Here is a 27,912-nt window from a genome sequence, read left to right on the forward strand (position 1 = left end):
CTTTAAGTTCTCTTTATGCCTACCTCCTCAATGTCTCAGAGAATGGCACATAATTATTAACCATAGTATACCGTTTAAAATAGGTTTAAATGGAGTTTTGTGCGAATAACTCCGCCTTTTTCTCCAGAACCGATTCAGACTTTTATTTACAAAAAGATCTACTGTTTTTCAATACATCTTCGAATTCTTTTCTTCTTTCTTACCCGCTAATTAAACATTCTTTCCTCTAACGATATGTTCAATGTGTCCCCGAGAAAGACAGAAATTAGGTCTATAAACAGAAAATTATGTTCTAGATGACACTAGCAATGCCATTCATAACTTTTCAATGCCATTTCTCGCGAAGGAAAATACTCATTTGAAAATATAAGAGAATAAATTATTACTCAGCATGCATCACCGCGCTGCGGACATTTTTTAAAATCGATTTGAACTCGCCTTATGTGGCAACATAAATAAAAGTCCCACAGGATGGACTGGGGCCTCCTTTGTGTAGTAGGTACCGTTTTCTGCAGTGCTGAAGGATAATCAATGCCGTAAAAATAACGATTGCACTTGCCCAAAATTATATAATGCTCACAACGCGTTTCAATTAACAGAGCCATCATCTGGTTCAAGACATTGTAATACAATAAAACATCACTGATATTCACTTTGAGGCGGAGGCGGGAAGGGTCTGATGAGTTCGAGGATTTAGCAGGAAACAGAAGTAAGGTGGGGAAACGAATAAAATACGTAATGACCAAGGAGACACGGAAAAAACATTTTATTTCCTCAGTTTTCCGTTTTCTCACATTTTCCTCCCATCACTTCTTCAACTTGTCAAATCCTCCCCGCCTCTTCCTCAAAATGTATAAATGTGACTTTCTCTTGCATTTTGAGGTCATGTGGAAGATGGTGGTTCTGGGGTACTAAACGCGTTGTTCGCATTCAATTATCAAAGAAAAGTGCACTGGCTATTTTGGCTCTAACTGCTTTTTAATGTGTACTCTGAGGAGAAAAGAGAGGCTTTGGATTAGTTGCAAGCTGGAGTAAAAATGGGTTGAATGATGTTTAAATCAGTGAGGTTCGCTGATGATCATGCATTGATTAGTCAGTCAGAGAGAGGGTTGCAGACTCTATTGCATGTGTTAGAAAAGTGTTGCGAAGATTATGGTATGAGAATAAATCACTAGAAGACAATAGTTAGGGGTTTCGTAAAGTATTGAGGGCTAGGAAAGTTTGACTTACGATAAAAGTAGGTGGGCAAAAGCTTGAGAAGGTAGAGCGGTTAAACTATTTGGACAGGTATTAAGAGGAAAACAGGTAAAAAATAAGGAGACCAGGAAAAGATTTTCGTTAGCAAAAGAGGCATTCACGAATAGGAAAGAGCTACTGAGAGGATCGTTATTAAAGAATTAAGAGAAAAGGCTGGTGAACTCTCTGATCTGAAATGCAGTGCTTTACGGTGCGGGTACATGGACACTTAGGAGGGAGGACGTGAAAAGAGTGTGGGCTCTCGAGTTGTGGGTGTCACGAAGAATGGAGAAGGTGAAGTGGACGGAGAGGAGGAGAAACGACGAAGTGCTGGACATGGAGGGTGAGGAGAAACAGCTTCTAGATGAGATATGGGGAGACAGTAGGTATGGATGGAGCAAGTGCAGAGCGGAAAGGGGGTGTTGAGAACTGTGTAGGAGGTTAAAATATTGTGTAAACTAGGGAGAGGAGGGAACAAAATAGGACATTTGGATAGATTGAATTTCGGTAGATACATCGATTGAAATTAGATAGAGATCCTGTGTGAATTGAAGAGGGAAGTCCATGAAGTTAGGGGAGATTACCAGAGTACTTCTTAAATAATCCATGGAAACCTACCTCACACGGTAGAATGCATTAATAATAATGACGAACTTCCAATGCATCTCGCTCGAATCGGTTGACTTTACTTTGGGAAGAGTTTAAAAGTCGAGGCCTGAGGTCATCCTCGGCAGTTGGCCGTAAGGGAAGGAAATGCGGGGGCGCTCATCGGGTTCTTCAGTATGCGCCTCACACGCACAGCAAGGGGGAAGAATTCCTCCTCGTCCATTGGCAGCCGGAGGCCATGGCCCGTGTTGAGGATGACGGAGTCGCTGCCCGCCACCTGAGTCCGATGGACGCCTTCGCGCTTCAGAACCTAGTACTTAAGCGATAGAACGCGTTGAGGTCTCTTGTCTACCTGATTTTACACATTAAATATTCGAAGCCTACGTACCTAACCAGCGGAGGATTCAGGATTTTTTTCTGGGGGGGGGGGGGGGCAAAATGACACCTCGTAGTACAATACGAACGAAATGATAATGGGATCGTATTAAAAATATTGCATATGCTTAAGGGTCTGGGGGGGCACTTCCACTACCTAAAGGCCGTTTTATACGGGGCACGGAATTGCGCAGGTTAGAGCTGCATTAATTTCTAAAATGGCGTGGAATTGCGCGAATGCATGAACGAAATTAGAACAGGGGCTATTTTGCCGTCTCGCATCCACGCATTCTCGCATGTGTTCTAGCAATTCACCGCTTTACACGACGCAATTTTGACTGCGCCTTCGCACGTACGTCAGATTGCGCAATTCCGTGTCCCGTGTAAAACGGCCTTAACTAAGATTGATAGGGCAATGGAGAATAGATACCTCTCGGAGTGACACGGAGAAAATTTCAACTTGCTCATCATCGCTGGTCCAAAAATCCCATGATTGGTTTGACGCAGCTCTCCACTCAATTCTCCGAACAGCTGATCTTTTCACACCTACTTATTTCTTCTCTTTCACATATTTCTTTACTTGTTCCATATATTTAGTTCGAGGTCTTCCTTTTCCGTTCTTGCCATCCACTTCTCCCTCGACGATTGTCTTCATCAGGCCATCATGCCTCAAAATTTGGCCTACAGGCCGTCTTACACGGGGCACGGAATTGCGCAGGCTAGAGCCTCATTAATTTCTAAAATGGCGTGGAATTGTGCGAATGCATTAATAAAATTAGAACAGGGGCTATTTTACCATCTCACGTCCACGCATTCTCGCATGTGATCTAGCAATTCACCGCTTTACGCGACGCAATTTCGAATGCGCCTTCGTACACACGTCAGATTATGCAAGTAGGTAGTACGTGCCCCGTGTGAAACGGCCATATAAGTTTGTTCCGTACTCTTGTCAAGGTTTTAATTTGGCTTCTCTTCTCTCCTACTCTTCTCAGGACATATGTATTTGCTAGGTACATTAATTTTCCTGAATTTTACTTTTTTCCTGGAAATTCAATATAGTCTCGTTTTTTTCTGCTGTCGTTGCTGGTATCTCTTCTTAACAAGGTCATCATAGCGTTCCGAATGTAAACCATGAAAAAAAATCTTTGTACAAACCTCGTATTAACCACTAACGTGGTAATTAATTATGTGTGCCACTATCACATCTGGTAATAGTCTAATGCTGTCTTACAACTTTAGTTATTGCGCAGCCAGGAGGTTCGCCCTAAACCAATCGTACTTTTATGGAACAAATCTTTTAGTTTGCTGAAAGTTAATTTCCTCGTCCACCGTTGGGATTACATACCATTTTTTGGTCGGAGTAAACAAGTTGGGGCGTGGAAATATCGGCTGCTCCGACTCCACGCAGAATTCCCTTCCATTGATAGAGAATTGTAGGTTTTCACGCCGAACTTTTTGTGATAATTCAAATCGAGTTCACTACCAGGTTAGGTTTTCCACAGCCGAATTTTCTATTCTTGACTCTCTCAACGTCGTCAGGGCAGACTCAGCATCACTGTCATCAGCGACTCTTCTGCCCTGAAGACGATGCGCAAGTCGATTGCCGAAACGTCGGCTATGAAAAACCTGGACCGGTAGAGAACCTGAAAAGAATTTTTTCCCTTACATTGTTTTCTACGGAGATTAATCTGTGATACGACGATGCCACAAGTTCTCGAGAGAGAAGTGGCAATTGGGCATTTTTGTTTTCCGCTATCAATGTAGATGATGATGCAGACGATTTTTTAGTGGATTTTCATTTTCTGAATAATCCATCAAACCCATTACTTAGTCACGATTTTAGGTTGTGAATATGATAAAAAGAGCACATGTTACGATTTTTGAATGAAAGCATTTCCAAGCATTCTCATCATTTACATCATACATTACAATGCTTTCATAGCATATTCATATATTTTTTATATTTGTGACCATCAGTTTCGAAAAATATTTTTTTGAAATGGTGAGCTTTTTCATGTATAATTTTAGAAATTCATCCTCTCTCGAATGCAATTAATGATAAAATTCACTTCATATTCACTGGCTATTCGTGCGAAAATGGGAGATTGGGATAGCAGAGAGACGCATACGTTGAATACGCCAATTTACAGACGGACTGAGCTGAATCCACATGAGCCTGTGATCCATGCAAATGAGGTGAGCGGTAAAGAGAGGGAGGGAAAAGCAATTTTAGAGTAATTTCTCGTGATGCTGATATTCGATCATTTATGTGATCGTCCTTTTGTAGCGAGGACCGGGTCCGATATGGAGCGCGTCATGCATATCAGCATCAGACTTAGGTCCGCTTACAAAACTCATACAACGCCAAAAATTAAAAAAAAAAGTTTTTGCATCCATTTGTGTTGATGTAGTTTTCAAATGCATTTCACAATTGCTACGCCATTTGCCAACATTCACTCCGCAATTGAGCCCAAATCGAACTAAAATCACGCATAAAATCTCGTTACTTATGTTATCCTGGTTTAACCGCCTTTGGGATGAGTCGTTCAATTCAATCCTCCAGCCCCGTTTTGAAACACCCTCTACATTGAATAACGGTGGGGAAGTAACTGGTTTTAAAAGGTGGATCGTGTTCGTGAGGTGGCTAGAGTGTTGGTTTCACATCCGGTCGGTCCGGGTTCAAATCCCTGCGGTGGTAGAAATTTTCAGAGGCTCCCTGATCTCTGCATGAGTGCCATGAGGAGGGCATTTCAAGTGCAGAAAACTGTCCGTCGGATGGGACGTTAAGCCATGGTCCTCTTGGCGCCTTTCGTTAGGAGTAGGCTTATGTCGACGCCGGGTTTCTCTGTTGCCGAGCAACTAAGAACGCACATATTGATATTAAATTATCATTAAAAAAGACATTTTGACACGAAATATTCGAAATATAAAAAAAACATAAACTATATGTGATACCTACCGTTTACATTAAAACCATGTTCAAAACCGCTACATTCTTTTATGATGACCCTGTACAAGAAGTTTCGATAAAAAAACTGCTTAGTCAGGGTACCCGAGTATCGATACGGGGAAAATTCGATATTTTAGCTCTCTTCGAAGGATATAGGAATCAGTCTAATTATTTTCAACGAAGTTCGGGTGATTATCACGAAATATTTCCAATTAAAGAAACCTATTTTTGAGCCATCCGCCTGATGTTTTGGGCAACATTAAAATCAGGTGAAAAAGCAAACAGGACATTATAAACGGCACGAAAAAAGTCAATATTCCGATAAATTCGTGTATTTTGCAAAAATACCACAGGTATTGGGCAGGACAGGTCAGGTTGAGCAGGCTAACGCCGACGTCAGGTTTCTCTCCTTATAGCGCAAATGTACTTAGCCTCGTCTCCTCCTCCTACAACTACTACATGGTACTACTAGTGGTACCATGCCTCGTGGTTTTTTAATTTACTAGTAATAAAGCTACTTTGAATATCTTAGTGCATATAATTTGGATAAGGTAGCGACTATCAAAGATAAATTACTTGGATCGCGGACCACAATCTGCTAAACTCAAAAACCACTATTTTTTCATTAAAATTTTTGCCATTTAAAATACACGGGAATCGGCCATGTTTGAAGTGCCTGATATGGCTTCAGCCTGGCTTCTATTGTTCCCCGTTGCGACCGGCATTCCATTGTTTTCACTCCACTGATGTATCATGTTATCTAGTTTTATTCATTGAGGGGTATCACCCGCGCAGGATAGTATATATATTCTGTACATTTCTTTTCCTTTCAACGGTAAATGCCTTGTCATATTATGGAGTGCATGCTACTATTTTGGAGTTCATCCTCTCGATTCCTCTATCTCGCATTTCCCTGGAACAAACAAAGAGGGAGCTCGAACAATCAACCCGACCTCGGCACGTGAAATATTGCTCGCGCGCTTTTGTTTGTTTATTTTAACGTAGTTATGGAAACCGCTGGGATACTCATCCTTTCACCTGCCCTCCTCAACTCTACGCTCCGTTGTTTTTTTACTTATTTTCGTGAAATGAGATCTGCCGCTCAGAATTTAAATCGAATACCTTCCATTTTTGAAAGACATCTTTCATACGACGGTGAATGCCGATCCTTTCCGTATCAAAGTTCTAAACATATTCTCTCTTCCATTATTCCCGCTTATCGCTTATTTTACATTTACCCTCATGCATATTGAACGCTTATTATGATAGCGGTCTGATGATATTTCTAGTTTACCACACTTTTATGTATCTACTCATATCCGTCTAAATGAAAACTTTTCATGATTAAAATGTTTAACCGGGAGCTTCATTGTTATTTTTCCTTTATCATTGCCTTTGGGTACCTACAGGTTTTTACAGCCCTGCATTATTCCATTTTTCATTTGGATAATTTGCTTCCCAATATTATTTCAATTGAAATATTAACAGTATACACGTAAGGTTTGTTTTAACCTTTGATTTTTCTAACGTAGTCTGTGTTCCCCTCATCAAACCGAGGCATAAAGTTTTTTTGTATGTTTGCGATATTTTTTTCACGTACACATGTTCCCTGAGTCGCGAAAGAAGGGTTGCATTAAAAAAATGTGATAGTTAACTGAAAATAATTGATGGATTTATGATTTTCGACGAGAAACTTCATAATATTTGGGTTTATTTAATAAATTTGTCCTTTTTCGAATATCAGATTCCTTGAGCAAGCGTGGCTTTTTCTGGTTTTTTGATAGCCATTCTAGTGAAACTTTCCTCCTATTTTCGACCTATTTAGCATATGTAATCTGCGTGCGGTTGGCATATTCAAAGGCGTGGTCCCCGCAGCATTTTTATGGAGGTATTTCCCTAATCGGTGAAATCAGGAGAGGCTTTCCAAAAAGTTTTCCATTCACTGTCGGGTTGAAAGCAATGCCTTGAGAGGTGAGAAGTCTATGAATGATTGCTATATTACATTAGTTTCCCAGTGGCTATATGTTGAGACATAGTGCTCTTATTCCATATTACCTGAAGATATCGTGACTTTGAATTGTCGCGGACTGGGAGGGGGTTAGGGAGCGGTCGACTCCCCGTAATGCTTGGAAATATCTGAAATGATTATGATTTTTAAGGTAGCTGTTCTAGTTTGTATCCCAGTTCATATGTAATTTTTTACTTTACTGGCTCAGCAAACATGAAAAAGTTTATAAAAATAATTTATATCAAAAAGCCACTCACATGCTCATGTCAGGTCTTAGATGCGTTACAGCTACTATGCATTGCATCCCACCACGGCAAGGTTAGTATCGACCCACAAAACAGCGACCTTAACTCACCCAAGAAATTGCAACCCATCCCATAGAAATCTGTCATTTACGGCGGTAATTGGTCAAAGAATGGAAGGAATTGAATGGAAAAGAATCGCGGTATATAAGTGAAGATTCTAATTTCGAGGTAGTGGAACTTTTTAATGGAATCCAATTTTCTAATTTTTTAAACAAATTTATGAGACGATTCATTTCGATACAATTAATCAGTCGAAAATTATACAGTTATCGAAACTATTCATCATATTAAATTGCTTTAAAAAAAAGTGAATATTTGCATTCCTTTCAATGATTAGAGACTTTTCGTTGAAATTTTGCGTTGAAAGTATGCTCAAAATAATCACACACTGTAACCCGTATTTAGGTTGGAGAATAATTCCCGGAAGTTCGGAGACGAGAGCAGGAGGGAGGTAATAGGGCTAATAAAAAATGAATAATTTTTATTGTTTGTAATAATAAAATGATTCTTGTAGTAATTAAATCATGAAGTATTGTGTATTCCTTTTGATGCCATTTAAAGTGTTGTTATTTTTGGGGGTGTTCTTGGAGCGTATTTTTGAATGATGAATGTATTAAAAACCAGAATCCAATCCACGAAAGGTTCTTAAAATTCCATATTTTTTTACCTTTATTCGTTGTCCCTACAATTGGCAAAATAAGTGTCGATAACCACGTATATTGAGCGTATGAATGTAATCAATTGTGTTTTGTTTCTTTATTATGGAGCTGAATGTACATACTATCCCGCGAAAGGCTGTGGCGGCGGTTGTTAGGTTTCCAGCCGTTTACAAATAAGATGGAAATGCTCTAATGAAGTTCTGCCTTGCATGCATTGAAGTCCTTCATTGTCCGGTAAATGAATTCCCATACTTATCCGTTCGCATAGGCGGATTCAGGGGGGTTGGAGCACAAGCCCCCCCCCAGACCCTTTAAAAATGCACACGATTTTTAATACGTTCGTTGAGTTATGTGTATTACGCAGCCTCATTCATTTAATTTCATATTAATAAATTGATTTGTTATTTAATAAATAGAATATTTCTTACAATAATTGTTGTATGTTGTTTTTAATCTCAAAAATGAGAAGACCGTTTGCTTATCAGACCCTTGTGCCCCCCCCCCCCAGGAAAAAAAAACCTGAACCCGGCCTTGTCCGTTCGGTAAAATATCGCTCTCAATTTATCATTTCTGTTGGACCTGTAAATATGCTGTGTCTCTATTTTGATCTTCTCCGTGTCCCTCTTAAATATATCCATTCTCCATTCTCAATTTCTCAAGCAATCTAAGCCTAGCTCGTAGGCTCCGAGTCTCTAGCGCTCCCGGCTTAAATTTTGATTCGGTGTACGATTGGGTCGCAAGATGGACCCTGCCTGCTGTGAACTGTCGCTCTCAGCACACGTGCAGGTTCATTCCGAATGGGTTTATGGACGCCCGTCTCATGCCCTTCTGATCCCGACCTCCTCCCGACTATTCTTATGAAGCTTCCTCTCTTCAGCCCTTCCCATCCCTTTCCGCCGCTCTGCGTCGAATACAAGCGAAGGGTCGCGTCTGTCTGCTCTTTGAGCCGTCCCTGGATGTGGCCCTCCGTCCACCTGTCCCACAAAACGACCAAAAGCCTCCTTTTATTCATCGTTCCGCAACCCCTTCGGCTAACGTCTTTTCCTTCTGCCTACCTTGCCCTCATAAAGCCGCATCCTCCGTCCAAATTAGAGATAGGCACTTCGGAGAAAAAAAAACGTATGAATGAAGTCTGATGCATGTACTTCAATGACCGACATCACTTTTATATGCATATATTTTTATAATAATTTTTCATTCTTTTTATTCGTTTCATTTACTGAAGTTGGTTTTTGTTTATTGTATCTAATCTTTTGATGTTTTAGTGTTTTGTGTTGAGTTAGCGCCAAGGCTACTGGGAGAAAAAACAAGGAATTGTTGTGGAAGAAACCATTTTGATATGAAAAGATATTTAGAGGAAAAAAAGATATGCATTGCTCAAGGATTTATGTCCTCTAAGAATAAAAACAATTAAACAGTACAAAATCATCGAGTAGATTTAAACAGAATTTATTAAACATAAAAACATGAGATCAATTCACTTACTCATTATTATTTACTTCATGCAAGGGATAAGGAAAGATAAAAAATAGTTTCAAGTGATATTGAAGTTTTTCATTTATAAAATTGCTTTTTTAAGTTAAAAAAAAGTTTTATTCCATTCGGCTGAAAATTGATTGGCTCTGAGATGATTCCAACTTTTTCTCGGCCCAATGCATCTTCGTTCCTACGGTAATGGTCATAATGATTTTTATTTTACTTTAAACAGCGAAGCTGTAAAAATCGAGGTACACGGGGACTAATTTGTTTAAAAAACGTTATTTCGAGTAATATACGGTATGTGTGAATTTTGTAAACTTTTTATTGGCAACTAGCACCCTTCAGTCAAACTGTGTTTGAATTACTTTTTTGTTTCACTTTTCTCAATGTAGGTAATGGTAACAATCGAGCAATATGAGAGCATATTTTTTTAATCAAATACATCATTTCAGATAATTGCGCATACTTACTTAGCGCGAGTTGTAGGTGCGATTCGGAGAACACTTAATTTTGTTCGAGTTTTGTGATGATTCGAGGAAAAATGAAGCATTTTCCTCATCCGGTTCAAAGCATTTTTCCCAGCTCTATCACGTATCATATTGACAAGATGTAAACTTTGATTGGATACGGAATGCCTTACCAACAACGCCTCCTCGTACACGCACGATAAATTTTCATTTCTCGACGTAGTTGCGTGGTAATACACCCCTCCGGCTTTTATTTCCCTTGGTTATGGACCAAAGAAAAGAATTCTGAAAAATGAGGCGCTCAAGAAAATATTCTACGATTCTATTCTACTCCAGGCTTGGCCATATAATTTATTATTAATTTCATTAATCATTAGAGAATATATATTCCTTAATATATATTCTCTAATGATTTTTAGAGAAATGATCATTAGAGAATAGGGTTAAGAGACAGATATGTATCAAATTATTCTACCTGATAACGTATATTTACACAATGCACCTCGCGAATCACCGTGGAGGAGTCTATGGAGGACCTTCTCCATTTTTCTCCAAACTCTCTCCATCTATCGCCTCCGATCTTCTCTCGTCTTCCTTCCTGTGTGTCCATGTTTCCGCACCGTAAAGCGCTACACTCCAGATCAGGCTTTTCGCCAGCCTTTTCTTAAAACTCATACACAGCCATTCTCTCATAAGTTCCTTTCTCTTCACAAACACCTCCTTTGCAAACGTAATTCTCCCTCTGATATCCTTACTGCTGTATTCCTTTTCCTCCAGTCTGCTGCCGAAATAGCTGCTCTCATATTTTTACGAAACTCATGACTGTTTCTCTCAGTATGGGATACATTTATTCATTCACGTAAATTCGTCACTCATTCAGAGGCTGGGAGTGACAGCAGACAACATAAGGATGTCTAATTTTTCGTCGAATCGCGCAACTTTCTCGTTCGCTGCTCCGGGTTAGAGAGAGAGTGAGGGATAGAGAGAGAGCGCTTTCTTTCCACCTGTATTTAGAGACGAGAAGGGCGAGGGACGTCAAATCCCTCTAGAGGAGCGAAAGTAAGGCAAAGGGCGAAGACAAAAGAGGAGGCGGTCCAGAGGAAAGATCAAGGCATTGGGGGATCCTTGCCAACCCGCGTTCTCCTTTTTGCGCTCTGGACGGCCCGGCGTGAAAGCGGCGCCGCGGCGCGACGACACTCGCGTGCCGAAGGTGAACTGCCCGTTCATCTTCGGCACCGAAGATAGCGGGTCATCCGTTGAAACGTCTGCTAGTTATTGTGAGTGTCTCTTTTGTACGTGTTTCTGTGTTTTTTAATAATGAATTTTGTCCATTCTTTTCGATCGGTTATATGCATACATTATCGCGTAGTGCGCTTTTCTAAGGATTTTCATTCACACGACGCCTTAAGCGAAAACATTCAAATAAATTCAGAGGTAAGGAAAGAAAGGGATAGGAACATGTAATAGAAAAAGGACGAGGACAACGGTGCTGTGGTAGATGGAAAAAGCCAGAAATCAGAGGGCACAGTTAGCATTTTTACCTTCTGGCTTTTTCCATCTACCACACCACCGTTGTCCTCGTCCTTTTTCTATTATATATTTCTATACCTTTTTTTCTTTACCTATGAATTTATTTAAATGTTTACGCTTAAGGCGTCGTGTGAATAACTGAAGTCGTTATATATATGTATACTTACTGTATAATACTGTAATAATAAAATGTATGCCTATAACCGATCGAAAGGGCGGACAAAATTGGCTATGAAAAACACAGAAACACGTAACAATAGACAATCACAAGGATTGGCAGACGTTTAAACGGGATGACCCGCTATCTTCGGTTATATATACGTGTTTCTGTGTTTTTCATAGCTAATTTTGTCTGTCCTTTCGATCGGTTGTACACATTCCTTATCGCTTAGTGCGCTTTTCTCGAGATTTTATATCTGTAACTGCGATTTTATAAATGTAACTGGGGACGTAGAGCCAAAAGTAAATCTTTTAATACGTAATTTTTAAAATGACGGAAAAACCATTTTAGTGAGAAATAGCGCTACGTTGACGCAATATATCTTAGCTAGTAACTTATTTATTTAAAATTAAGCGTGAAGTCCCAGGAATATTACTACATGACTTACGTAGTCAAAGCGAGTTTCAAATGAATCGAAAAACTTATTTTTGTCAGCTTTTTTCCGCATCCAGACCACTTTTTTTTCGGAATTCCGTGGAATTTTTCACTCTAAGAGTTTGTAGATATTTGCTTGCTTGTTTTTGTTGTAGTTAGGTATGTGTAGAAGCAACATTACTGAAAAAGGAGATAAAAGTGCGAATTATGTCATATAATTTTAAATGTTTACATCGATAAACCCGTCCAGGAAATCAAAGAGAAGACTTTCGGTGTCAACATCTACGGAGAAAGACTTAGTTTGATGTGGTTTTCTGACGACCTAGCAGTCTTACCCGAGAGAGAAAATGATTTGAAGAAGACTTGACAAATACGGAAAGGACAGAGGCCAGATATCAGCTGAAAAACAGTAAAAAGAAGAAAAAGGTATTCAGTAAGAGAGAGAATGATAAGACAGGCATTAAACTAGGAAAACAAAAGCTTTGAGAGGTGAGAGACTTTTGTTACCTAGGAAGTCATATTACCAACGACGGACGAAGCAAGAAAGAAATAGTCAGGAGAATAGCAGAGGAAAAGGGTATTTCTACTAAAAGAAGAATCTACTTACAGCTGAAAATACAGGTATTGAAGCGAGGAAACAATTCATCGGATGCTCGTATATATGGAGCATGTTTCCATATGGGAGAGAGGCTTTGATGTAGACAAGTGCAGAAAAGTCAAGAGTAGCATACGAAATGTGGTGCCACTGAAGAATGTGAAGATAAAATGGATCAACACATAAACTAATGAGGCAGTGCTAAGAAAAGTGGGAGAAATGAGAAGTCTTCCAAAAACCCTAAGAAGACAACACTGATAGCCGCATCAAAAGGCATGATGGCCTGATGAAAATAATCGTCGAAGGATAAGTGGAAGGGAAGAAGGGCAAAGGACGGCCCCGAATGAGTTACGAAGGACAGGCTTTAAAGAATGGAAAAGGGAATAAATACGTCAATGTGAAAAGGCTGGCGGATAGGAGAGAGGATTGCTTGAATTGAGGAATGAGGAAACCTGCTTCAAACCATTCTTCGTATTGCTGAATTATGATGATAATGATGGTGGGTTTTGTTTTGGGTAGCGAATGAAAACAAGGATCTTCTAATTACTATTTCTGGCATTGGAAGAATCCTGTTTTCGCGTCGGCGTTAACCTCATCATACAAGTGATGTACCACTCGTGTTACTTTTGAGGTAGTACAACAGTATCAACAGCCTTAACAAGTAGTCGTTGATTGACGCTGATTTACACAAATTATATGTTTCCATGCCTCGGCATATATCGGCTTCAGTTATTTTTACTCTGAGTAATGGATATCAGAATTCAAAGGAAAGGAGATAGGAAAATGAGGAGTGACGTAAAAAATGTAAGCAGTCAAATGTGATTTATTAAATTTTATTTATTTATTCCCATACCACCGTATACAGAACATATTGGCCTTTTATAATGGGGTTTTAAACAAATTGAACAATTATACGTTCACGAACAACCATGCCCTGGATAGGGACAGCCTACCCAGGCGGGACTCAAACCCGCGCATTCTTGTTTGTTAGGCGAGGACTTTACCCCGCCGCTACCGAGGCCGACAAATGCCCTGAATTTCGTCGGATTTTCTATATTTTTAATATGTATATTTGTATTGGCGTCTCAGTCATAATACTTTCAAAATTTGTATCGCCCGTGTCAAAATTGAAATATTAACAGGTTCTTAGTCAGCTAACTTATTATTTTTCTGTCCCAAACACGGAATGGTTCGTCTGCTTCTTGAAAATCCGTCTTCGAAAACGTGAGATCAAACTTCCTCCCTCTTTCCCTTGTTTTAATTGACTAGACATAGCCACCAAACTCCAAATAATGGAAGTAATTATTAAGTTTTTATGATATATTTCTATTCATACACTCATTAATTGCTAAATTATCTGTTTTTCCCTTATGATTATTTTTAGCATTTTGTCTAACTCTTTTTTTTTCTCGGTAAACCAAATGTTTGATTCTAGCCTGGCTTTGGTAGAATTGTTTTGTTTACCAACCGTTGGCAATGTAATCAATTCAGGAATGTATGCGGAAACGTGGACACTGAGGAAAGAAGCCGAGAGAAGATTGGAGGCATTCGAGATGTGGGTATGGAGAAGAATGGAGAGGGTGAAATGGACGGAGAGGAAAAGGAACGACGAAGTGCTGGATATGGTTGTCGAGGAGAGGCAGCTTTTAGATGAGATACGGAGGAGACAGAATGTATGGATGGAGCGAATACTTAGCGGGGAGAGGATGTTGAAAATGGTGTTAGAGGGTAGAATGTTAGGGAAACGAGGGAGGGAAAGGAAAAGAATGGGATTTTTAGATAGATTGAAAGGGATTAGGTCTAACAGTGAATTGAAGAAGGCAGTGCTGAAAGGAAAGGGAGGCTCCCAGATCACCTGTTTATTACTCCATGGAAACCTACCTTAATCGGTAGAATACTATAATAATGATCTTTCAGACTTGCGTTTCATGGTCCATTGCATGCTTGTTGGGAGCTTAATACACCAGAACTTTATTTTCATTATAATAAAGTTATCATTATATGTATATTTTTGCTTCCTGTTGCGCTCTTCATGCTTGTGATTGGTCACCCGATGCAGAGCAACATAGAGGTGGTCCTAATTATTAAGTAGATGTAGACTTCACTTCAGCCTCAACCGACGGTCATGATTTCCCAACGGCATTCTTAATTCACTAATCCTTTTTCAAGACCTGTACTGAAGCTATTCTCAAGATGAATGGTCAAAAGTCCACTCGGAAAAATACCCTCCCCTACCCGTTACGGCTGTTGAACGCGTGGAAAAAGTAGCCTCGGGAGAGACTCAACCTAGCGTAAGAGACCGGTTTAGCCGTTACGGCGCTCTGAGCCGGTGATTAGGCGACATAATCCCCTAAATGATAGCTTCACCCTCGGGATGCTTGCCCTGCAAGAGAGGGGGAATGGGCGTGTCGTTTTTGTCTCGTCAATTAAAAAAAGAGGAAAAACACATCCTATTTGACTTTCATTCCAGATTTTTCCCACGAACTCCTTTAATATTCCAAGATTTGAAATTAATGAGAAAATCTCGTTCCGAGGTCATTCCTGTGAAGATATGAAAAAAGTCTATCCAATTATTGAGTTCCTCTCTCTTCTCGATCAACTTATAATTTGCGTAAAGTTGATAGTTTCTTGATTTAATCTATTTTATGAATTCATATTTATAATGAAAAAATTAGCCTTGAAATACCACAAAAATTCTCATCGCAATTAATTTTGTTTCAGATTGTATAAAATTTTACTGATCATTTGTATACTGCAAGAGGGCCAATCTATCAAATTATATTCTATTTGCTTGAACATATCGATGCCAAGATTACTTCTATTTCCATATAGTAATGTTTCATCTAGTTTATTAATCTGATCAAGGTTTAGTAACATAAATAGGGATGCATAAGGTATCCATCGAAATAGGATAGGAGAAGATAGAGCTCCCTTGGGAATAAGTAAGTTGCAAGCTCATGCAAATTACACAAGGGAAGGGATTGAATTTCTTGCACTCTGATGATTTTTAGTGGTATTTAAACAGTTATTTCAACAGGAATACGAACCCAAGACTCTACGATCAGTCACCAAACGATCTATCCGCTAAGTCACCGCCATTCCTCGGGTCCAGGCGATCAACCCGAAAGACTTTCATCCCTTCATTTCCCAAATCGAGGCTTATTTCATTACTAGCTACCTACACTAAATTCGAGAAAAAAATATTTCGATCTATAGCCAATGAGTTGATTGAAATTGGATCTTTGGAGCAGTCATATTCTGCTTGCAGCTGTCAGAGAATTTTTTTGCGTGAAACAATTGATGTAAGCCTTATATATAAAAAAATCTCGCTAAAGGAAGAAATAATCTCTGCTCTTTCAACCAAGACGTTGGGATTGTGAAAGTGACAGAAGAAACGATGATGTAAAAGAAAAAGGGAGGGAAAAGGATTATGATTTCACGGAAGACGATGGACAATGGACATGGAACGGACCGTCTGAGTCATCTATGAGTGTGTCCTTCATATGGATGGAGTAAAGGACCTTACTAGAAATGGTAGGCAGAAGAAAATTACTGAAATACACTGCTTTAATACTCCATGGAAACCTACCTTAATCGGTAGAATACTATTTTTTAAATAGGTATAGTAAGGCAATCTTTTTTTGTTGAAACATATTGTCAGTATCAACGAAACAACGCAAAACAACCAGAACTGACAGTCCTGTAACCAGTATGAGGCATCTCTCCACTCATCTATCTCTATCCTATAATATTGTCATACTCATTTACTTATGTCTTATCTTTAAAATCAGCTATCATTTTATTAAGTAACTAAATGGAGTTTTTTCCATTTCTGTTCTTCCGTTCACTTGTCCTTAGACCATTTTCATGATAAGTTTATTCGGTGGTTGATTTGATTGCCCAGCCCTATTCTTAAGATTGGCGAATATCTCTTGGGTTTCACCAATATTACACGCTGGGAAAGCATCATACTCTACTTCTATTCTTGAGATTTTTAGTTTGCTTGAAAGATAGCAATTGCTTCACTGAAAACTAAGAAATGGGTATAAAATAGTGTTGCCGCGAGATTCGAGACTTTCTCGTCTCGTCTTGAGTCTCGTCTCGTTTTCGTTGGACCGTTGGATAGAATTCGAGACGAGACCACTTTTTTACGAGACGAGACGATACCACATCCACGAGACTCTCGAAAGTCTCGAAATATAGATATATGTCCTTAATTGGTATTTGGTATGGCTTTACCCATAAAACTGTCTTTCTTTTAAGACGAAGAAATGTTAATGTTTCCATTAAGCAATAATTTTGAAATACAATTCAACAATAACTTTTCGATAAATTATCTAACTATGAAAAAGATTTTTTACTGAAAGATCAATTTCTGAATTACTTCTGAGCCACGTTGAAGTGTTAATGGCCGACTACTTTTCCTCGTTTCCCGCGATAATAACTTTGGAAATTTTATCCTGCAGAAATTGAATTATTTTATAACAAGGAAACTTTCAGTGCTTACTCCTACGACCGAAATGTCTTGGATAATACTCGCATGTTTGTAAAGTATCGTTCAGCGGCACTTGCAATCTTTCTTATAGTTTTCTTGCTAGGGGAAAATGATGGCCCATTTCGAATTGCGCAGAGCACATTACCTCCGCAGAAGTACGGATTATGATTGAAATAACTATGTACCTCTTCCTGCATGACATATGTTCCGAGGTTAGTGAGGATATTTAGCATAATGTCGCTAAAATGTGTTGAGGATGTTACTATTAAGAAGTATGAATACAATTGACTTTCCTTTGAATTATTTTGCTAGCCAAAATTCCATTTAATCAAAAAGTCCATACTGTATCATCCGATCGGCATTTTTTCATCTGTTATTCATTCTAACTCCATTCATCATATTTTCTCCAGAAACACCAGTTAGCGGAGGGAAATCTTATTTCAGCAGCATGCAGTCCATTCTAAAAGGGGCCAGAAACTTCTAGAAAAATCTATTAGCATATTTGTGCGAAATTTTTGAGAGGAAAAATCATTCGCCCTGACCGGGATTTGAACTAAGATCCCTCAATTTGCGGCCAAGTTACGAATTACTCTGCTTTTGGATGAAATTTTTATTTCATTCCAATAAAATAATCGCAGTGATTTTATGCCTTCAGATTTGTTTCAATGTTTCACTGATATTCCATTTTAAACCAGCGAGTTGACGAATTTAGTCTTAAAAATCAACTTCTTTCTTCAACTGTACTATCTTGAAAACTGCAACCTATTCCACTTGTGAGACCTTGGGCGCTGGGGCGCAGATCGCATCTCTTCTCCCTCTCCTGTCCCACTCTTAGTTCAAATACGTCGACGAGTTCGTGTGTATCTCCCTCGTGAGATGAGACCACGGTGGCAAACTCAAGTGCATATGTCAGTATATTTTGGGGCCCACTACGGATCATGTGACATTCCATTTTTTTCCCCTAGTCCGCTCTTCCCAAAGACACCAGATCCGTAGCGAAACCCGATATCCCCGCAGGTGTTTCTGGGTAGTCGATGCCCCAATTCATTCATCCAGAAAAAATATCATATTACAATGTCTGAGTATAGTTACGCATCTCTCTTGTTTGATTTATTTGACAAAGGGTACCGTGGGAATCAGTGCCAAGTAGTTCTCCCAGGACTGGAAGTAGGGAAGGAAGATTTGTTGGAGTGGGGAAGCTGCGCGCGCACACAAATATTCTCTATTTTTCCTCACACAGATCGCGAAATCCTTAGTACCACGGTCCCCGCACAGAGATGGGGGGGTGAGGACCGTCTCATAAGCCAATGAGAGCTGACCACAACGTCCTTGGGCGTATACTCACGAGAAGGATGCGCGCGGCGATACCCCCCACCACCCGCCACCTTCCCCCACCGCCGAATCGTGGGCGAACTTGTCACTCTTTGAAACAATTCAAATATAAACAGACCGTTGCAGTTTTGACACGTGGTGATTTGTGCCGGTTGACAGCGCAAGATAATTATTTTAACTTGGCTAATCAGGTTTTGGCGTTTGGTGTTTATTGGATACGAGGTAAGTGAAAGGTTAATCTACGGATAGCCCACTGAATGAAAGATATAATCGGCTTGTGATGTCCGTAGTAAATTCTATTTCAACTTACAGGGAGAATGGTTTGGACCCGATGCTGTGTCCCTGATTTGGGAGAAAACAAGAAACTCCGTTTTCGGTAAGGACCTTTTATTCCATATTTCATGTAATATTCACATAAGTGGCAGTTGTGGGAGTTTTTTCAAATCTTAGGGTTTAAACGCGAAGTTTCAACGTGTCTTATAGATACGTTCATACCTCAAAATGATCGGAATTATAATTGTTATAGCATGTGCTGGGTCATGTTAAACACATCACCTGTTTCGATTTACGAAAGAAGTTTTCTGTGTCACGTAATAAGACGTCATATGTCACCTACATCTAACATATAATTTCGGCAAGGTAGTAAGTCGTAAGAAATTAGCGCCAAGTGAACAAAAATGCGTATCAAATGTTGAGATAAAGCACATGTGACATCAGTCCAAATAGCATCGTATTTTGTATTCGTTGCAGTGAATTTACATGTTTACATTGACATCGTTTTTCCGTGATACATTGTCCCAGTACAGTATGACTGCAAGTCTCTTCCATTCAGAACGGTGACGATTTTTGACTAATTTAGGTCTATAGTTCATTTTTCCATGCTAAGACATTCATTGGAATTGTTGCTTTCTCAAGTTGTTTTATATAACAGTGGGATGATCATTCAGAGATACTGTAACTGATATCTATGCATAATTCTACTGGCAAGGAGACGTATTGAGAGTGATGTCCTCCATCTTAATGCCGATGTTAGTTTCTGAAAACTGTATTCTCCGGCTCCGAAATTCTTTTATTCATAATGTCATTTCTAGCTGTTTTCCCCTCCATTAAATTTTCTTCGCAGCCCTCACACTGCCTTGCCAAAACACTCTACCGCTTCTTACTGAGGATGTCCTTCCATCTACCCTTTCTCATTTATGACATGCCTTCTTGCGCCCTTCGAAGGGTTTTGCCCCAGCAACCCTTCCTCCACGCCTCACCCTCGCTAATCCCTCAATGGGGCGCCGGGGCCCAACCATATGGAGAAGGGTGCGAAAGATAGACAAAGAGGACATCGAGAACGCCTTTAGCGGATTACTGGAATGCAGGGTCGTTGCACTTGTGGAAGTGGGAAAATTCCGGTTTGAGACACCGTTCTCAGTGCTGGGGTTTTTTCCACCTACAGCAATGCATGACAGCTGGGCCGTCTTTAATTTTGTAGGGGCATGTCATTCCTGAATAAACTTGAGTGACATGATGTGTGCAAATAAATACACTTGGTGAATTGCTGATAATTCTGCTCTTTAAGTGCTCTCGATTCGATACTTACTTTTCTAATAAATTCTCTCCCAGGTGATATTGATCTGTTTTTGTTGACAATTAAAAATTTGACTCATTTGGCATCAAAATATTTAATGCATGAATGACTATATAGATGGGTAAATGTTTGTTTTTACATTTTTGTTTTATTTAAAATTGTAATTAATAATTTACCTAGTTAACTCTTAGTTGTTACATGTGCACTTTAAATTGGCAGTCCTTCTGTACCACTTAATTAAAATACAATAAAATAAATTAATTCTTTTCAGCTGGTAGCGGTGTTGAACCCCAGGCAGCCGACACTTCTGAGTTACTGTCATTCATTGCCATTCATGGTGCAACAGTGTCAACAGCTACCTTAGCGGTAAGCGCTGTTAACCAACTGAGGCAATGGAAGTCATTCATACCTTGGTTCTTGAATACTATTGCAAAAAGAGGGGTGGGAAATATTAATTACATGAAGGGATTATCGTCTTTATGGGGGTTGGGTTTTCACTTTTGAATTAATTTATGTGCTTAAGGGGGGTTCCCTTTTATTATTCTTTTTCTTCTTGATTACAACATTTATTTATTTTATTTATTTATTTCACACACCACCGAAAACAGCACTGCTCGGCCTTTACATCGGGGTTGATAACATTTTAACAATCACAAACATCCATGCCCTGGATAAGGGTAACTTACCCAGGCTTCAACAGTTGTTGCCCAGTAGAAATTGCTTGAAATATGCTGAGAGTATATCTGAGTATAAGAGATGCAGTGGCTGGTGTAGCAGATAAACACAATTCAATTACTTATTTGGTATTTATGTACAATGCTTTTGTTGCAAAGTGAAAGTGTTTTTAGATTTCTTTGAATCCCTTATAATATTTGTGAAAGTGGCAGCTTTTAATTTTGCTTTTTGTGTCTCATACTGTTGACATGTAATATTATAGTGAAAGTGCTACTGTGTATGTTTCATTCCAAGATTTTGCTCACTTTCATCTGTTGAGGGTTTCCAATGAAGCTCAATTTCAATTAATATTTTGCTCTGCATGCTGTATTAGAAGCACAGAATTCCATAGTTTCCACGTTGAACTAATTTGGATGGTCAATAGATGCACATTTGAAGTAATGCTTAGTTTTTTCCGTATGTTTAATGGCTGTTAATAATTCTTGGGTTTCAAACTGGGTAGTATGCTCCATATCCTCTTTCAGCATTTCTATGTGCAATGCGTCCATTGTCATTAGGGATTCAGGAATCCAATGCCATTCTGATTGTGCCCCAGATTTTTATACAGATTACTGTGGTTGCCATATCAGCATCTTGAGAATCAGGATGGCATTGGATTCCTGAATCCCTGAGGGCAATCGATGAGTTGCTCATAAAAATGGTGGAAGGAGACGTGGAGCATCTTACCTGTGATTGAACCTGAGAAATCTCTATTACAACATACACATTTTGTCAAAGTATATAAAATGAAACTCCTATGTTATTATTGTATCCATATTTAAACATGTACAACGGCAAATTATTGCTTTATGCTAATATTGTGTAGGAGAGCTACTACAAATTAATGATGTACATCAGTGTGGTCATGGTAAAATTAGAAGTGCCGGAGCGCACTTACCTTAACTTTTTGTTAGAAATATTACTCTATGTGTTTTTATCCATTGTTATTCTTGACATTTTAGTATAAATGTTGTTTTGATTATGAATGTATGCATTCGAAATTTTGAAGCAACAAAATTGATGAAGGGTTAAGCTTGAAAACTGAAACTTAAAATTGAAAAAGGGTTGTTAACCAGTGCCGGAACGGCGTTATGGTGCATTTGGCACCATGACACCTCTGATGTACATGGAATAATATTTCTAATAGGAGTTCTCTGATAGTGAAATGTCAAGTAGTGTGTAATCATATCATAAGTTTCTTTAAATATTTCTTTCATGAATGGTACAGTACAATGTACTCTTAATGTTCATTTTTAAACGACATTATCGTCGTTAATTATGGTGTATTTGGTGTTGATATGGTTCAAAATTTGTTGTTTTAATTAATGTTCTAAGTTCATTATCTGCTTTTGAATGCAATTTTGTAAAGTGTTGTTATACTTGTGGTAATTTCAGAATTTATTGTTTAAATAAATGAATTTTTCATTAAAATATTACAGCATTTAAGTGTTTTATTACATTTATTCTCCTCTACCTGAATTTATTTGGTAAAAGTGGTTTATATTGGTGGACGGTACTGGGACCTGCAGGTAAATCAATTCAAAAAGCCCTCCTTGCCGGCTGTATTCTCGACCAATCACAGCTCCTCACGATATTCTGGAGGTGGGGTGGGGAGAATAGGAAAGTCCCGGTTTTTAACGTGGAGTGTCGCTGCCGTGCTTAGTACACCTTAGTAGTCCAGTGAATGCTGATTTGGTTAGTGTTGAGAGTTTCATCCTCTTTGAAGCGTTAATATGAAACGTATTTACAGAAGCGGTGCGCAGTAAAGAAACAAGAAGAAGAAAAAACTCTTTTATGCTATTAATATCTCAAAAAACTTCAGTCCTTGGCTGAACAAGAAAAGTGGTTCCTGTATCGATTTACTACACAATGAGAGTTTAAGTACAGATTCAGGTACGTTGGAATATTCGTATTTTCATTTTAACAGTTTAAAAATACCGCCTTGTGACGCGCTTCGAGTGAACTTTCCGTGCGGTTCTTTCTTCTCTCCATAATTGCGTTTATTTTTTTAGTTCGTTTTGTACGTGTATTTTAATTTTTGTGCCCTTAGTTTCTATTTTCAATATACGTATTGCGCCAAACGAAAACAAAGGAAAGAAACGATCTACTATTTCACAACCTACAATGATACGCCTGATACAAAAGGCGGATTTAACTTTGAACCAAAGGGCGGGGGACCAGGGGTCTGGGGAATTCCTTGCTGCTTATTTGGGATTTTTAAGACTCAAAAACGGCTATTTTTGGCAAATTATTTGATAAGTAAAGACACTACTGTGCACATTTAGTAGGCCCTTTTTTCAGTAAAAGTTTTACGGTGGTCATCTACATCTGCATACTACCCCACAAGCTGCCTCAATAGGCGTGTGACGGGGGATGTCAGGACACCCGCCGTATTCATATGCAAATGAAATGTTCTTACGAAATTACGCCTAGCATTTATTGAGGTTCTTTGTCGTGCATGGGAGATAACGAGTTCCCGCACCTATCCGTTCGCCTAAATATCTCAATTTTTTAAATCGTTTTTGTCGTACCTGGAAATTTAGTGGGGTACCTAATATGATCTCCGTGTCGCTGTTGAAGATATCCATTCTCAATTATTCAAGATATCTAAGCCTAACGCGCCTAAGTTAGGAAATTGGTCTCCTCAACCATTTTTATGGATTTTCTTCCGGCGCGTTGCTTCTGTTTCTTTGACGTATGCATGTTCTCTGTGTTGATATTACAAACCCCAGCTCATCTGCCACTTGAAGGGAGATATGGGATAGACTGCTACATTCAAGTTTGGCTTTGCGTCAAATATCAGCATTACTTAAAAACCTTCAAATGTTTATAGTTAACCTTAATTGCTATTTTTTATGCGCTACTTTAAGTGTGTAGAAGTTGGTAGTGTTAATACAGTTGTAATTATTTATATTGTATGTATATTTTACGAGTCCCTGAACATATAATGACTTAGAGGGAAAGCACAAAAAATAATGGAATTATTTTTCGGGTCCATTAATATTTGACAGTTACTGATAAAGATACTTTTTTAACATCACATCATTTTTTCTATAATCAATATCAAAGTAAGTTAAAATATTAAAAATGTATCCTAATATGTTATCTGTTGTTTTTTCTCTACCCGACAGTATTAATTGGCCAGCTGAATTACATGGACGAAACAAATCGTTAAACATTATCCTTTAAAAAAATAGTTAGAGATATTTTTGCTAATTCAGGCTTTAATTTTTCTACAAAATTAGTAAATCAATTTTTTCACCATTGAGTATCAATAAAATCAATAATTTTACAAACATTGACGTGATTTGTGTCCACATCAATATATTTAAAAAAAATATATTAATGGCTTTCCTATTTCGAGGTACCGATTTAACGATTAAGTACGCTAAGGAAACGGCTTTTTATGGTGCTAAATTTTTTTTTAAACGAGACGAGACTGGGGCCCACGAGGCGAGACTCGAGACGATACCCGGGTGCGGAAAACGAGGCTGAGACGAGACTGGCGCAAGTTTCGTCTCGTCTCGCGGCAACACTAAAAAACCACCAGGTTTATTTTTATCGGGGTGACTAATAATTATTTCATTATTTACCTAATCTGCCAATTAAACCCCGAAGAAATGATGATTAGGCCTGTATTTGCATTTTATTTTTTCTGACGATCGTGTTTTTTTTTTAGCATATCAGATTTGTTCAATGAAGAGATTGAGGTTTCCTTTTTTTGCGTCCTGTTCGTCTTGAATGGACAGAAAGCATGACTTAGCGGCCGATTAATGAATGGGCTGCTACCCTCTGATTTGCATATTGCCTACGGGGTTGTTTATTTCCTGATTCGCCTGAGCTTAGAGGTCGTTTACATTTCGACAGAACAACTTAGACGTATCGTTGTTATTTTACCATAGCAAATGCTTGCAAACCCTTTTGAGACCTCATGAATATTCGTAGCCCTTTCATGTTCCACGTTAATATCCTTACATCACTCTACTTACAAGGAGACATCGCCAAAGTGATGTTCGATATCTGCAGGCAGATGTTATTAACTGAAACTATATTATAGGTAAGGTAGAAAAAGTGTCACGGCTTTCTTCCACATAGACCCGGGTTCGAGAGATATTCGCTCGTAAAGATTCCGCACAGCATGACGTCCCTTGAGTAATCGCTAACCTCTTAACTACGGCCGTGTTTTTCTCTCTTCTATTTTTTGAAGTCACTGTCACATTTTATCCCCATTCGTTTTATTTAGTTACTTGGCGATTTTTAAAATTTAATATCAATGTAGGGATTTTAAACGAAACGCCCTACCACGGCGATTACTCAAGGGATGTCATGTTGCGCGAAGTCTTTACAAGTGAATATCTCTCGAACCCGGGCCTATGTGGAAGAAAGCCGTGACACTTTTTCTATCTTACCTGTATAGTTTCAGAAAATAACATCCGTATCCAGATCCTGAACATCACTTTGGCGACGTTTCCTTGTTAGTGATTACCTGATGAACTTAGTTTTGTGGACCAAGTTTAATATTACATGAAAAAAATTTCCCTTTGAGGCATGTTAATTATATTCTGACGTCGAACTGTTTGGGCCCAAAGGGGAGTTTTCGTATAGCCTCCATATTAATTCCAGCTTTGAACTGGAAATGAACTCTGTTTCACGTCTTTCATGGAAAAAATTAACGCTACCTGGACATTTTATGTTTGTTTTTCATTTCAGCATCGAATAAGGAAATATTTTTCGTTCCATGAAATTGATTGTGATAGTTTGATGACCATGAAGTCATCAAATTTATTATTTACTTATTAAATATTTAAGTACCCTACTATCGTAAACGACAAATAGGCTATACTCGTCATCAATTTAAAATATTGATAGCTTGAATAATCTGCGGTATTTTTGGAACTTAATGTGTGTTCATTCATAAATTATTTATGCAATTTCCTAAATACCAATAATAATCCACATTTGGTATTAATTTTACTTTCAACATAAATGGGTCGCCTCACATAAAATCGGAGAATTAAAAACACCTTCTAGGATGTCTTTGTGAAGTGTGTTATACTTTTATTTGGATGCGCAATGAGGATAAGTATTGAAAGATGAAATCAAGTGTACGTCCTTTGAAATGAATATCTTGGAGGGGATATCAAGTGTATGTGATAGGTTTCCATAAGTTTTGTCATATTTTTTTCACAATTCATTAGTATATTCATAACATACTCGTAATAATAGCATAATGTATATCATTAATAACTCTTTCCTAGCCTGATTCAACGATTATACTTCATAGTTTCTGAATTAGAAATATATGTTATTATTTGCTCTGATAAAAATATTCAGCGATGCAATTTCAATTTCTAATTATTTTTTATCTCTAGACACAGTAAATGGAAAGTCTCAGAGGTGGTCTTTTAATGACAACTATTTTAAGGTATATATCCTGCAATATATTTTACCCTTTAGGGCAAATAGCAACGTTATAACACATTAAATAATAATTAATGACGTTTTATCAGTGTTTATATTGTCTTTCTTATAGAGTGACGTCCCTTATGAGTTTTTAAACAGGCTAACGTCTTCATAATTCCTATAAGTAATGCCGTTTTAATTTTTCGTCGGACGCAAGGGTATTTATAATTATTTGGTTACTTTAAGCTATTGTGTCAGACATCTTTTGTAAAAAACGCAATCAAATTCTCGGTGTCTCCAACTTTTTTCCCACTTCAAATATTCTCCAGCGTAGCAGGTGCCTCTTATTTTCCTCGGTGCCGGTTGGCATGGGAATCTTTTCAAGAATGCGCCGGTAGGTTGACTATATGTATCACCAAGGTAAGCAAGCGGGTAATTATCAGAGCAAAGCAACTAATAGCCCTTGTGACGTGTGCCGATGACGGAAATACCCCTTACGTGCCTTTCATTTAGAGGCATGAAATGTTGTTTTGTTGGACTTTTGATTGCCCACCTTGCCGCTCAACCGAGGAAGATAGGAATGCATTTTACCTTATAACGAAATAATAAAAGTTATTCGTCTGCATCCTTTTATTATGAGTATGAAATTATGTTAGAGTTTTTACCTTACGTAACCTTAATTGAATGAATACTTTTAAAATTAATACTCGACGAATCATACGAAAAATTTATTTTGTAAGATAAATATTAGCGAATACTATTGAAAACAGGGTGGGTTCTAATCGGAGACCCTTCAGAACATATGATTGGTCATTGATGAATAATTTCATTTGAAGTTAATCCTCCTAGCCTCGATAAAATCCTTTAAAAATATTTACCCCCAATTTCAATATACTTAATTCCGAATGAGTTTTCTGCGCCCAATATTCTGCACATTTTTTTTGTGAATTAATGTTTGTATATGGTTTTAGTGTTATCCTGGATTTTGTGCTTCAAGTAGAAGCTTTTACGATTTTGGTCTATGGCATGGTTTTAAATACTACTTTATATTGTTCGTCGTATCGTAAGTATTGTTCATATGAAATTCTTCGTGTTTGCCGGTGGCGGCGGGTTTAAGTCCTCACCTACCAATAGAGTCCCGACTGAGTAAGTTACCATATTCATGGGCATTGATGATTTGTTCATTTTATCAAAACACTCCGATGTAAATGCCGCATAGTGCTGTTTTCGAAGGCGTAGAAATAAATAACTAAATATGAGCTTTAAATACATAGAGAAATCAAAGAGAGTGTTTCACACCATAATATTGATTGGTTGCTCTCCAAATCGTATTAAAAGTAAGCTCAAAGAGGGTTGAAATTTTGAATTGATTGTAACAAAAAAATACTTTGAATACTGTCGCAAACAGTGACATGATATGACGTGGATGAGACTGTAAAAATCTCAATTACACTTTCTTTTCAGGACGAGCAGTAACTTAATTTTAATGTTTCCATATTTCTGGTTTTCAACTGGCAGTACTTCGACAAGCTTTTATAATTCGAACGTAATATTTTTTTTACAAGTTTTGTATGTTTCCTAAAAATA

At 38.3% G+C, this 27,912-nt stretch overlaps 1 long non-coding RNA gene across 1 annotated transcript; it reads left to right on the forward strand.

The window, feature by feature from the left end:
- The first annotated feature begins 18,612 nt into the window (after positions 1–18,612).
- On the forward strand, positions 18,613–20,777 carry LOC124160377. Its single transcript, XR_006865154.1, has 3 exons — positions 18,613–18,854; positions 18,945–19,008; positions 20,480–20,777. It is a non-coding gene; the product is annotated as an uncharacterized LOC124160377 (long non-coding RNA).
- Positions 20,778–27,912: the final 7,135 nt, after the last annotated feature.

The sequence above is a fragment of the Ischnura elegans genome, chromosome 6 (genome assembly GCF_921293095.1).
Source record: "Ischnura elegans chromosome 6, ioIscEleg1.1, whole genome shotgun sequence".
NCBI classification, from domain to species: domain Eukaryota; kingdom Metazoa; phylum Arthropoda; class Insecta; order Odonata; family Coenagrionidae; genus Ischnura; species Ischnura elegans.